This window comes from Rhinichthys klamathensis, unplaced genomic scaffold (genome assembly GCF_029890125.1).
Source record: "Rhinichthys klamathensis goyatoka isolate OS25496 unplaced genomic scaffold, OSU_Roscu_1.1 h1tg000550l_1, whole genome shotgun sequence".
Lineage (NCBI taxonomy): Eukaryota > Metazoa > Chordata > Actinopteri > Cypriniformes > Leuciscidae > Rhinichthys > Rhinichthys klamathensis.
The window spans coordinates 589,231-603,386 of record NW_026607021.1 but is presented as its reverse complement, the minus strand read 5'-3'; positions in this window follow the sequence as shown (position 1 = coordinate 603,386).

Here is a 14,156-nt window from a genome sequence, read left to right as displayed (position 1 = left end):
CGCGTCTCTCCAGCGCACAAAAGAATGTCAACAATGGCGGCGCGCATCTTCTGATTGATGCCGAAAATAGTGCCTGTTCGCCTGCAGATGTATATTTTGTGGTGATTGACATTTAATAAAATTCAGAAATGGAGAGTGTTCTCTAAGCTGGTGTGCCGCTAGAAACCTGAACCCACACTCGCCCTTTTACAAGAGCTTCTGGACGCGGGTCGCACCCCCTCCACGCTTAAAGTATATGTGGGGGCCATAGCAACATTTCACGCTCCCCTGGCCGGACAATCACTAGGGAGAAACGACCTGGTCCTCCGCTTCCTTAAAGGGGCAAAGAGGCTAAACCCCCCGCGTCACCCCTCTGTGCCTATCTGGGACCTCTCCACGGTCCTGGAAGCACTAAAGGGTGCCCCTGTTCTGCCCTTTGGGTATTGTCTTTGTTAGAGTAATTAGGACCTCTAGCGGTCAAGTATGGTATTGCAGGCTGAATCAGGAAGTTAGTTTATTAGTCAAAGCACATGGTAAAGATCGTTCCAGCTGCAACAATCCTCTGATATGTTTCAATTTCTCCTTAGCAAGAACTGCCTGTAAGTAGTTGATATATTTTCTGTATTACAGTATTTCTATTAATAGATTGTGACGATTTCATGTTGATTTAAAACCATATACGAGTATAAATCTTTGATCTCGATTTATGAACAGATTGTTTACTGAGACATTATATTTCATTGTAATTTATCTTTGTTGGTATTTGTACGAGAGACAATTTCACCTTAGTGTATTTTTTGTGCTTATTTTCAGTTTCACTCCTTTGTTTATGTCTTCATGCTCAACAAGAGTCTCTATTAAACGGAGCTAAGAAGCTATATTCTGACTCTCATGTTTTTTCATGACGGGAGTTTGGCTGGCTGTCTAATTTTGGTTAAGAACACCAATTGGAGGACAGTACAGTGAAAAGGCAACTTTGGTTGGAGAAATTACGACGTTGATTGTGTGCAAAGTACGAACGAGCACCATGGACGAAGATAAGGATGGCGACAGAGCCTCTCAGAAGAGCGCGGGCAGCAGTAACACATCCGCTTCAACAGCCAGCGCGGCAGCAAGGGCCCGTGCGAAGGCAGAAGCAGCACGTGTCCGTGCATCCTTTGCCGAAAAAGAAGCTAAGTTAAAAATTGAACAAGCAGAAAAGGAAGCACAAGCACTCCTCGAGAAGGCCAGACTCACAGCTGAATTGAATGCTCTAACACTCCAGAGGGAGGCAGCAGCAGCTGTAGCACAGGCAGAAATATTAGAGGCAGCTGAGGAACAGTTAAAAGTAACGGACGACAAAGGTGCTAAAAGATCATTAAAGGAAGAAAGTATGCAGCGTACGAACGACTATGTTACACAGCAAGCTGAGTTACAAAAAACGTCACGCTGTCATGACTTTGTACCTGTTAAGCAAGAGGAAAGCTTAGTAACGTGGGACAAGCCACTTGAATCATCGCCACTTATCCCTCGTCCAGGAAACCAGTTTAAATCGCCAGAGAGATACAGTACCATGTCTGATTCTTACTTTTCACCTCTCAAAATAAGCCCTAACATAGCAGAGACTAATAACGAACAGTGGCCACATCCTCAGTCAGGTGTTCATACCAGTCTGAATCCTACAGCTCAACCTTATAATCCTCTTTACTATGCTTCCCAAGCTGAATCGGTCAAAGACCCCCCAATGACAGAGTTCGTAAAGTTTCTGGCACGTCGTGAATTGGTGACTACAGGGCTCCGCCAGTTCGACGACAGACCTGAAAGTTTCAGAGCGTGGCAGTCCTCATTCTTAAATGCCATAAAAGAGCTCAACATCTCAGCTAGCGAAGAGTTGGACCTTTTAACTAAGTGGCTAGGCAAGGAATCAGGCCATTATGTCAACAGAATACGTCTCATGCATGTTAACAATCCTCAGGTCGCTCTTAGGAAAGCCTGGGATAGACTGGTCGAGTGTTATGCTTCACCCGAGATAATTGAAGATACGCTGTTCAAGAAACTGGATATGTTTGCTAAAATTTACAACAACGACTCTGTGAGACTTAGGGAACTTGGAGATGTCCTCATGGAGATCTTATCAGCGAAGCAAGATGGATACCTGCCCGGTTTGGCCTTTTTGGATACCGCTCGAGTCATCAGTCCTATAGTAGCGAAACTCCCACACTCTCTTCAAGAAAAATGGGTAACCCAGGGATCCAGGTTCAAAGCAGAACATAATGGTCTTTTTCCCCCTTTCTCATTCTTTGCTGAGTTTATATGCAATGAGGCACGCATCAGGAACGACCCTAGTTTCTCACTTACTCGTTCCAGCGATATCCATTCTAAGGAAAGACCAATTCTCAGGACGGCAAGAATTCCATTGTCAACTCACAAAACTGATGTTATCAGTGACAGGAAAGTAGAGAACCCTGGAAAGTACTGCCCAATACATCACAGACCTTGAAAAAGTGTCGCACTTTCAGAGCCAAACCTATTGAGGAGAGAAAATCCTTCCTCCGTGACAATGGAATATGCTACAAGTGTTGCACGTCCACTACTCATTTGGCCAAAGATTGCAAGTTAACTGTCAAGTGTAGTGAATGTGAGAGTAATCGCCATGTCACAGTCATGCACCCTGGCCCAGCTTCTCAAGTGCCTGAGTATTCTACCCCGCAATTGAGCTACAGTACAGAAGGAGATGGCAATGAATTGTCAACATCAACAGTGACGTCACACTGTACCGAGATCTGTGGCAAGGGGCAACCAGGGAAATCATGCTCTAAGATTTGCTTGGTGGATGTGTTCCCTCAGAATCAGCCAGAGAAGGTTGTCAAAATGTATGCAGTACTCGACGATCAGAGTAATCGCTCATTGGCAAAAAATGATTTCTTTGAGCTGTTCGGTATAGATAGCGAACCTTCCTCTTACTCCCTTCGGACATGTGCTGGAGTTACCAATATGTCTGCCAGGAAGGCTGAAGGTTTCATGATCTTACCGGCGGCAGGAGGTGCTTCATTTGCTCTACCACCACTCATAGAGTGCAATCAAATACTGGCCAGCAGATGTGAGATACCCACCCCGAATGTAGCCTTTAATCACTCTCACTTGAGGTCAGTTGCAAGCCAAATTCCCAAACTCGATCCCAACGCTCAGATCCTTCTCTTACTGGGGAGAGACATCATTAGGCTGCACAAGGTCAGACAACAAATCAATGGCCCACATGATGCACCCTTTGCCCAAAGGTTAGACTTGGGTTGGGTGGTAGTTGGTGAGGTATGTTTAGGAAACGCCCATATACCTAGTGTGAGCACCTTCAGGACAAATATATTAGAGAATGGTCGCACCACTTACCTTTCACCCTGCACCAGTTACATGAACCTGAAAGAGGAAGCTCCTTACAGTGGGGAGCCTAAAGTACGCAAAGGCATCATGGACAAAACCTCAGAAAACAGCCTTGGTTGTGATGTGTTCCAAAGAACCGAGAACGATAATAAACTAGCGCCGTCCATTGAGGACACAACATTCTTAAAGATCATGAATTCAGAGGTTTACAAGGACGAAGGAAACAGTTGGGTCGCCCCATTGCCCTTCAGAGAGCCAAGACAAATACTTCCCAACAATCGTGTACAAGCTCTTAATAGATTTCATTCTCTGCAGCGTACTCTGTCTAAGAAACCAGAGATGGAAAAACAGTTTGTCTCTTTCATGAAGAAAATTCTGGAGAACGACCACGCTGAACCTGCACCACCACTGAAGGAGGGGGAGGAGTGTTGGTTCCTGCCGATCTTTGCGGTTTACCACTCAAAAAAGCCAGATCAAATCAGGGTGGTTTTCGACTCCAGCGCCCAACATCATGGCATCTCCCTCAACAACGTCTTGTTAACGGGCCCCGATCTGAACAATAACTTGCTGGGAGTCCTTCTTCGATTCCGTAAGGAACCCATAGCCATCACAGCTGACATCCAACAAATGTTCCATTGTTTCAAGGTTAGAGAGGATCATCGTAACTTTCTTAGGTTCCTCTGGTTCAGAGACAGCGACCCAACAAAGGATGTCATAGAGTACCGGATGAAGGTACATGTCTTTGGCAATAGTCCTTCTCCGGCCGTTGCCATTTACGGGCTAAGACGCGCTGCTAGGGAGGGTGAGAAGGTACATGGCTCAGATACTCGACAGTATGTGGAAAAACACTTCTACGTGGATGATGGGATTGTGTCCCTACCTACTGAGGATCAGGCAGTGAGTCTCCTTCAAAGAACACGAGCATCTTTAGCCGAATCGAACCTTCGTTTGCACAAGATTGCCTCAAATAGCCCAGTTGTTATGCAAGCCTTTCCTCAAGAGGAACACGCTAAGACTGTAAAGGACTTGGACCTTAGTGGTGAAGTTCCTCCTATACAGCGGACTCTTGGGTTGTGTTGGGAGATAGCAGGCGACACCTTCACCTATGATGTGTCATCTGTCGGCAAATCATTCACAAAACGTGGCGTGCTGTCCACTGTGAACAGTATCTTTGATCCACTCGGCATGGTCTCTCCGGTCACCATACAAGGCAGAGCATTACTACGGGAACTCTCGAACTACACCTCAGAATGGGATGCTTTACTTCCTGAAGAAAAGAGAGGAGAATGGGAAACATGGCAAGACTCCCTCCAGGACCTGAAGCAACTGCATATTCCTCGAACCTATTCCTCAATTTCCCTCTCTGAGGCAAAACTTGTAGAACTGTGCATTTTCTCTGACGCCTCTACTAAAGCAATCGGCGCAGTGGCTTACCTCAGGGTCATCGACCATGATGGTAGCAGTAATGTCGGATTTGTCTTGGGTAAAGCCAAACTGGCACCACTACACAAACCTACTATTCCGCGTCTCGAACTCTGTGCTGCAGTATTGGCAGTTGAAATTGCCGACCTGATTCGCCATGAGATGGATCTCAGATTGCAAGCTGTAAGATTCTACTGTGACAGCAAAGTAGTCTTAGGGTACATACACAATGAGACAAAGCGTTTTTATGTGTATGTGCATAACAGAGTTCAACGAATTCGCCAATCTTCAAGGCCAGAGCAATGGGTTTATGTACCGTCTGAGCTCAACCCAGCTGATCATGCTTCTAGAGGAGTTGCTGCATCTCAACTCAATAATTCAACATGGCTCAGGGGACCACCATCCCTCTCCAAACAATATACATGCTTGCAGGAAAGGCCTGAATCCTACAAACTTATCTGTCCAGAACACGATGTTGAGATAAGACGTGATGTCCTCAGCTACTGTACACAAATTAGACTTAATGGTTTAGGGACAGAAAGATTCAAGAGATTCTCTACCTGGACAACCCTTGTAAGAGCTATTGCCCTTTTGATTCACATCGTTCGCACAATCAAATCCAAGAGTGGTTGTGGAGAACATGTAGGGTGGCATTGGTGTAAGAAACTTCGAACCTCACAAGAGTATTCACTAGCCGGGAACGCCATTTTGAGAGCAACTCAACATGAGAGCTTTCCTATGGAATATGCAGCCCTTTCTGAAAAGAAAGCCCTACCAAAGAACAGCCCTCTCTTAAAACTTGATCCCGTTCTCAACGAAGGGTTGATCAGAATTGGAGGGAGGTTGAAAAATTCTCCATTAAGCTCCAATGAAAAGAACCCCTTGGTTCTAACCAAGCACAATCAGATCTCCATTCTGTTAGTACCATGAGAAAGTAGAACATCAAGGGCGTCATTTTACGGAGGGAGCCTTGAGAAGGGCTGGTTTCTGGATTATTGGAGGGAAAAGGATGACTAGCTCAGTCCTACATCACTGCGTTACTTGCCGTAAGCTCCGTGGGAAAATGGAGGAACAAATTATGGCAGACTTACCTGCTGAGCGGCTAAACATAAATCCCCCGTTTACCTATGTTGGATTGGACGTTTTTGGACCTTGGATGGTCAGAGCAAGACGCACTAGAGGTGGACATGCGGAGAGCAAGCGCTGGGCTATATTGTTTACTTGCATGAGCGTAAGAGCGGTGCATATTGAGGTCCTCGAATCAATGGACCCGCAAAGCAGCTAAGGTCTGATTGCGGCACGAACTTTGTGGGAGCAAGTAAAGAGCTAGGACTGAACAAGCTGCAACAGGAGGGAAAGGTTTTCAGATATTTGAGTGAGCAGGGCTGTTCCTGGGAGTTCAACCCTCCTCATTCTTCACACAAAGGAGGTTCTTGGGAAAGAATGATTGGAGTGGCCCGCAGAATTCTCGATTGTATCCTACTAAGAGAACATACTGCTTTCTCCCATGAAGTCTTGTGCACGTTTATGGCCGAAGTTTTAGCCATCATTAACGCCAGACCTCTCATTCCTGTATCAAGTGACCCACAGTCTCCATTCATCTTGACTCCAGCAATGCTGCTTACTCAGAAGGGAGCAGTCTCACCTCCCCCTGGGGAATTTAGTGACAAGGATCTTCTTCTCAAGCAGTGGAGACAAGTACAGGCCCTTGCCAATGAGTTCTGGCTCCGATGGAAAAGGGAGTACCTACCAACCCTACAGAGTCGCAGGAAATGGAATGAGACACGTCGCAACTTGCAAGAAGGTGATGTTGTCTTACTGAAGGATAACCAGGCTGCTCGCAATACATGGCCTATGGCAGTGGTCACTTCTGCTATTCATAGCCAAGATGGGAAGGTACGAACAGTTAGTTTAAGGACCACTGCTCAAGGTACTCCAAAGACCTTCACGAGGCCTGTTACAGAAGTCGTCCTACTCTTACCGTCAACTGATTGAAAGTTTATGCTAAATTGGAGCAATATGGACTGTGGTGTCATAAACACCAAGTGGGGAGTGTTCTGCCCTTTGGGTATTGTCTTTGTTAGAGTAATTAGGACCTCTAGCGGTCAAGTATGGTATTGCAGGCTGAATCAGGAAGTTAGTTTATTAGTCAAAGCACATGGTAAAGATCGTTCTAGCTGCAACAATCCTCTGATATGTTTCAATTTCTCCTTAGCAAGAACTGCCTGTAAGTAGTTGATATATTTTCTGTATTACAGTATTTCTATTAATAGATTGTGACGATTTCATGTTGATTTAAAACCATATACGAGTATAAATCTTTGATCTCGATTTATGAACAGATTGTTTACTGAGACATTATATTTCATTGTAATTTATCTTTGTTGGTATTTGTACGAGAGACAATTTCACCTTAGTGTATTTTTTGTGCTTATTTTCAGTTTCACTCCTTTGTTTATGTCTTCATGCTCAACAAGAGTCTCTATTAAACGGAGCTAAGAAGCTATATTCTGACTCTCATGTTTTTTCATGACGGGAGTTTGGCTGGCTGTCTAATTTTGGTTAAGAACACCAATTGGAGGACAGTACAGCCCCGTTTGACCCACTTCAGTCTGCCGACCTGAAGCACCTCTCGCTCAAAACCGCTCTTTTACTGGCGCTCGCCTCCGTTAAAAGAGTGGGCGATCTGCAAGCGCTGTCTTCGAGCGCGTCCAGTCTCCAGTTTGGACCTAACGACTGCAGAGCTGTCCCTAAGCCTAGACATGGGTATATACCTAAAGTGCTCTCTACCCTGCTAGGGCTAAGAAGGCTGCTCCTTCTTCCTCGTTGAAGACTTCTGAATCTTTGAGTAATTAAATGTTGTTCATTATAAAAGTGTAAGTGCTGAACACATCTCCTACTTCACTGTAAAGTTTGTTCTTAACATTTGCTTTTGTGATGTTCTCTTTAACAATAAAGGATCATTTGTGTTATTGTTCCACGAGTCTGTGTATTTTAACTTAAAGTGTTGCCAATATACAGAAGGCTTCTGCTGTGCCATTAAATTAAAGGAACACTCCATCATTTTTTGAAATAGGGCTTATTTATTTAGATAGGTGGGCAAATGCATGTTTGTCTCAGAGCATGCATTGTTTTAGTTTGGCAGGGTCGCCGCTAGCTTAGCTTAGCATAATGAATGGAATCCTTTGTTGCCAGCTAGCATGTCCTGAGTAAAAGTGATAATCGACTGAATGGGGATCACGCTTAGGGAGCCTGTCTTCTTCGTACTACTATTTAATCAAGCCAATTCAACATTGGCGTGCATGATTACACGCTCCGCCCCGCAGCGCGGGTATAAATACGGAAGTGGACGCACGCACCAGTTGCCTTTCGCTTCGGAGCCGATCGGATGTCTCTGTAGTGTTACTACTGTTTACACAGCAAGCGAGTGTGTCGGTGTTCTTGGGGGGAAGTCCTCCCAGTGTTGGTGTTTCTACAGCATGAGTGCAGTGATGCCGCGTGTGTGCTCCATTTCCTGTGTGCTCCGGCACTGGTGACGGTCCCATTTCCTTAAAGAGTAACACAGGTGTGAGTGCGTTTCTCCCAGGGCTCCCCCAGAGGACAGAGGACGCCAATTGCAACATCGGAGGGTGAGCTGGCCTCTGGAGATGATGACTCGACGGCGTTGTCTCCCTCTGTGAGTATAACATTGCCCGAGCCGGATCTAGAATTGTCAGCTATGCTGAAACGGGCCACCGCCGCCCCAGTACCCATCTTTCCCGAAGTGCATGAAGAACTTACTCGGTCTTGGACAGCACCTTTTACTGCCGTAAACTGCCTGAGTGGTTCTCCCCCCCCCCCCGCTATTCTTGATGGAGGAGCGGTGAAGGGTTATGAGGCTATCCCTCCAGTGGAGTGGTCTGTCGTGACACAGGTGCACCTGTGTCCGCCGGGCACTGCCTTTTGGGGGATCCTCGTCTCCTCACTAAGGCCTGTGAGTTCTCGTCCGTTCCGACAGGCAGAACTTACAAAGCCTGTGGGCAAGCCGCTTCCTCTTTGCATGCCATGGCGCTGCTACAGGTCTATCAGGCCAGGGCACTCATGGACATGCACGAGGGTAGCCCAGACCGTGCGCTCATAGCTGAGCAACTTACTGCATCCGACCTCGCCCTCCGGGGCATGAGTGTCATTGGCGGGCGCGATCGATGTGGCAATGTCCACCTTAGTGGTTCAGGAGCGCCATCATTGGCTCAGCCTGGTTTATATGGTGGATGCGGACAAGGTTCGGTTCCTGGTCTCCCCAATTTCCCAGGTTGGTCAATGATCCACTCCCTGCCACCGGGTGAGGGCCGGGTGGAGTGTTCGTTGTGTGTATGCCTGTTCCACCATTTGTTCCCAAAAGAGCGGAGCAAGTGGTACCCATACTTCAAAGAAAGAGCAAATTCCTCTGTTCCTGGGTCCCAGGAGGGCACGTCTGGCGGTGTATGACCCTGTAAAGCCTTGCACCCCTCAGCCCCCTCCTGTTCGCCAGGACGGCAGCTGGGTGCGGTTCGAAGACCCGGTCATCCGCCTTCTCATGCATCCCCTGCCCCCCAGTGGAGACAGGTAAGTGTTGCACTGCACACTCACATCACTGTCCTCCACCTTGCTGCCCCACCTCAGGTTCATCTGTGGTCTTCTGAGCCTGGGCCTGGTTCGTAGAAGCAGATAAAGCTTCCCAATCAGTCCGGACTTGACTGTGACCATCAGACTCGGCTATGCGATGAATTTTCGCTCGACGCCCACTCAAGTTCAGTGATATTCATCACACCTAGTGTTGAGCAATGCTCCTGTCTTGTGCGAGCATGTCGCTGTCCTACTGGAGAAGGACGTGATATAGCCGCTCCCTCCAGCCGATATGAAGGCCAGTTTTTATAAACTCATTCTTCATGTAGCTTGTATGTGGTGGGTCGTGACCATCTTGGCCCTGTGTCACTTGAAAAGGGCCCTTTCTTGAAAGCCTCGGTCCAATTTGCTACGCAGAGAAGCATTTTTCAGAATGCCCTGCCCCCAAGCTTGGTCTGCGGTGTTTGACCTGAATGACATGTACTTCAGATCTCTAGCCTTCCGCACCACAGGCTATCCTGCGTGTTGCGTTTGAGGGTTTGAAGTATCAGTACAGAGTCCTACCCTTCGAGTTCTCCATAGCCAGTTGGGTCTTCAGGTCAACTGGGAGAGAGTAATCTCGCCCACGGGCTGAGTATCTCTTTTCCGGTATGGCGATGGACTCGGTCCAACATGCCTCTTCAAGAAGAGAGTGTGTCTGGTCGGTGCTATACAGAAGTGAGAAAGGTTCCCACTGAAAGAATTTTCAGAGGCTCCTGGGGACATATGGCAGATGCAGCCGCATGGCTTCCTCCATATGAAGACCACTTCAGCACTGGCTTAAGGTCAAGTCTGTCTGACAACAGATCACCCCGGCCTGCCGCCAAACCCTCAGCCCGTGATCAGACCTTTCATTTCTCCGGGCCAACCGCTCCTAGAACAAGGTCCACTAACACCGACTGAGGGGACGAGCCTCACGACAACTATGGCCAGGGAGAGTGGAGACTCCATCCCCAGGCGGTCCAGCTGAGCAGGGATCACTTCGGGGCCGCACAGTTACATCTGTTTGCCTCTTCGGATTCGTTCCTCTGCCAGTTGTGTTATTTCTGTCCGAGCGGACAACCCTTGGACAGACACTGGCCCTCAGCTGGCCCCGGGGCCCCGCAGAAATGCATTCCCCAGTGAGCCTTCTAAAAAAGTGGCTATCCGACTCATTGTCGATTGGCGCCCACTTAAGTTCAGTGATTTTCATCACACTCAGGTGTTGAGCAGAGATGCTCCTGATGCTACAGTGATTTCTTCACACCTAGTGTTGAGCATGTCACTTGCACCTACTGTGGGTCAGGAGTGGAGCAGGTCTTGATAGTTGCCCCTTATTGGCCCAACCAGACCTTGTTCCCCTCAACAGCCCTTCCTGACTTTCCCCTGAATACATTTTCAGGGACGGGGCATGATGGCACCCGCATTCAGACCACTGGAGAGATTCCAGGCCGGTCCTAAAGCTGGACGCGGAGGATTAGGTGGCTACCGCAGAACTATGTGGTAGTCACCATCACTTCTGCAAGAGCACCCCCTAAGAGGAAGTGTTGCTTACTCCAAATAGAAGTGGAACCTATTCGTTGAGTGAGTTTTCTCTCCAGGAGGAGATCCTGAAAGCGTTTGGTCATGTCAGTGCTCTCTTTCCTGCCAGATAGGTTGGAGTGAGGGCTGTGTCCTCCACCCTCAAAATGATATTGCCTCTATTTTTTCTTTGACACACATCATGATGCAGTAGCATGGGAAGCACGTCCTGATCGTCAGGTTCCTGAGGGAGCAAGAGAATCTGCCTCTTTATCCTCTTGGGCCTTAATGTGTTGAGGTGAAGGCTGTAACCACTATAGTATTTACGGTAGTCCTTTGTGGTAGGGTGAATACGGTAGTTTCCGGTCCGATGTCCCCTTTATGAATGCAGTAGTTAGTTCAGTAGTAATGGCGGCGCGCACGCTAAACAGACAACACCAGATAGGCTGCTGAGATTTCTGTCTTTGAGACAGTGAGTATGTGCCTAAATTGCAAAACAGTTGTTGTAAGCTGTAGCTGTTGCATGGTACAACAACGCCAGATAGGTGGCAGTCATTTTCCTTCTTGGAGGTTGTAATGATGGTTTGTTCCTGGTTTGGAAAACAGTTATTGTAAGCTGTTGCCAGGAGCTGGTCTTTGTCACTGTTTTGAATTACTAAAGTCAAGTCAAATAATGAAGGTCTGCACTGATTTACTAAGGTGTATGAACCCTTTTAACTTATCAACTTCCTGCCATCTAATCCTATTTATGTGATTGTTGTCAATAAATTGAATTGAAACGACAACTGGGTTGGACATTTTAATGTGCACCATAGATAGGCTTTACATTATCTCTGGTGCTACTGCACTGTAGAGACTGCCCCTGAGCCACTGCAGGCAGTGAGTTAAAAATTATGTTTTAAAAGAAACAGTTCTCATGCTCGCATGTTCTCTACTAGAGGGTAGGGACTTGCTCGCTTTCGGTCAACAAGTTGTGCCTGGAATTCAGGCCGGCTAACTCTCACGAGCTGAGACCCTGGCCCGGATATGTGCCCAAGGTTCCTACCTCTCCCTAAAGATGGGACCAGGTGGTGAGCCTGCAAGCGCTGCCCCGGAGGAGGCAGACCCAGCCCTGGCTTTCTCTGTCCGTCCACCTCATTGCGGTTATCTGTGCTCAGAACGCAAGCCTTAAGACCCCAGGACAGCTCTTGTCTGCTAAGGAAATCAGCAGAAAGGGAAGGCTGTTTCCAAGTGAGGTTGGCCTACTGAATAGTGGCTGCCTTCATCTTGGTGAAAATCCCGAGATGCACATGTCCACTTAGGTGGTGAGCTCTTCTTAAGTGAGTGTGTGCTCCCATCTAGGCGTTGACACAGAGTGCCCACTGACATTACTGATTTGTCAAATTTTAGACCTATCTCAAATTTATCTTTTATATCTAAGATCCTTGAGAAAACACTGTTATTGCAACTACAGAGTTTCCTTGATGAGAATAGTATCATAGAGAAATTTCAGTCTGGTTTTAGGACTAATCACAAAACGGAATCTGCTTTATTGAGAATTTTTAATGATATTTTGTCCTCTCTTGATTGTGGGGACTCCGTCATTTTAATTCTTTTGGATCTGAGGCCAGCATTTGACACTGTTGACCTCAGAATTTTACTATCACGCCTTGAAAAGTCTGTGGGCATTCGAGGAAATGCTCTTAGCTGGTTTAAGTCCTACCTTACAAACAGAACCTTCTCAGTGGGTATTGGAGATTCTGTTTCGTCCATAGCTCCTCTTACCTATGGCGTTCCACAAGGCTCCATTCTGGCTCCTACTTTGTTTTCATTGTATATGCTGCCGTTGGGATAAATTTTTAGGAAACACGGAGTGTCTTTCCACTTATACGCAGATGATACTCAAATCTATCTGCCTTTTAAGCGCACTATTTGAAGTTATATTATGAAAGAAGACCGTAAAAGAAAAATGTTTTATGTCATTTTCACACGAACACTTTATTTTGAACAAATAAAGTGTCAGGGCTAAAAAACATTCAGTTAACATAATTACATTTTTCAAAAAAAAAAATATATATATACACTACCGTTCAAAAGTTTGGGGTCAGTGAGAATTTTATTTTTATTTTTTTGGAGGAAAGAAATCAATACTTTTATTTATCAAGGACAGTAAAGACATTTATAATGTTACAAAAGATTCTATTTCAAACAAATACTGTTCTTTTGAACTTCCTATTCATCAAAGAATCCTAAAAAAAAAAAAAAAAACTGTACAACTGACAGACCAACATCTGTTTCAACATTGATAATAATAATAAATGTTTCTTGAGCATCAAATCCTCATATTATACTGATTTGTGAAGGATCACTTGACACTGAAGACACTGACACTGGTGATGCTGAAAATTCAGCTTTGATCACAGGAATAAATTACACTTTACTATATATTCACACAGAAAACAGCTGATTTACACTGGAATAATATTTAATACTATAACTGATTTTTGTTGTATTTTTAATCAAATAAGCGCAGCCATGGTTAGCAGAAGAGAATTCTTTTTAAAGTATTTAAAATCGTACCGACCCCAAACTTTTGAACGGTAGTGTATATATATATATATATATATATATATATATTTATATATCAATCAATCAATTTATTTATAGAGCACATTTAAAACACAACCGAAGTTGACCAAAGTGCTTTACAAGGAATCAAGGAAACACAAATATAAAACTACTATACATACTTAAAACCTAACGAGACCAGAAGGCACTCAATAATAATAACAACAACAAAAAACAGGAAAACAGACTACAGAGTGTTAAAAAAAGCCAGGGTGAATAGATGAGTCTTGAGTTGAGATTTAAAAATACGAATAGATGGAGCTTGCCTAATCAAAAGAGGAAGGCTATTCCACAGCTTCGGCCCAGCAGCAGCAAAAGCACTCTCACCACGTTTTTTAAGTTTAACTTTAGGGATTGTAAGATGGCCAAGGTCAGAGGATCTCAGGTTTCTAGAAGGAGTGTATGGAGTCAGAAGATCCGTTAAATATTGTGGAGCCAAATTATTCAGAGTTTTATAGACAAATAATACAATTTTAAACTCAATCCTATACTTTACTGGAAGCCAGTGCAAAGACATTAAGATAGGTGTTATGCGGTCAAACTTTCGCTTCCCTTCAAGTAGTCTAGCGGCTGCATTTTGAACCAGCTGTAGACGGGAGATGGAAGCCTGAGAAATACCATAATACAGAGAATTACAGTAATCAAGCCTCGATGTAATGAACGCATGA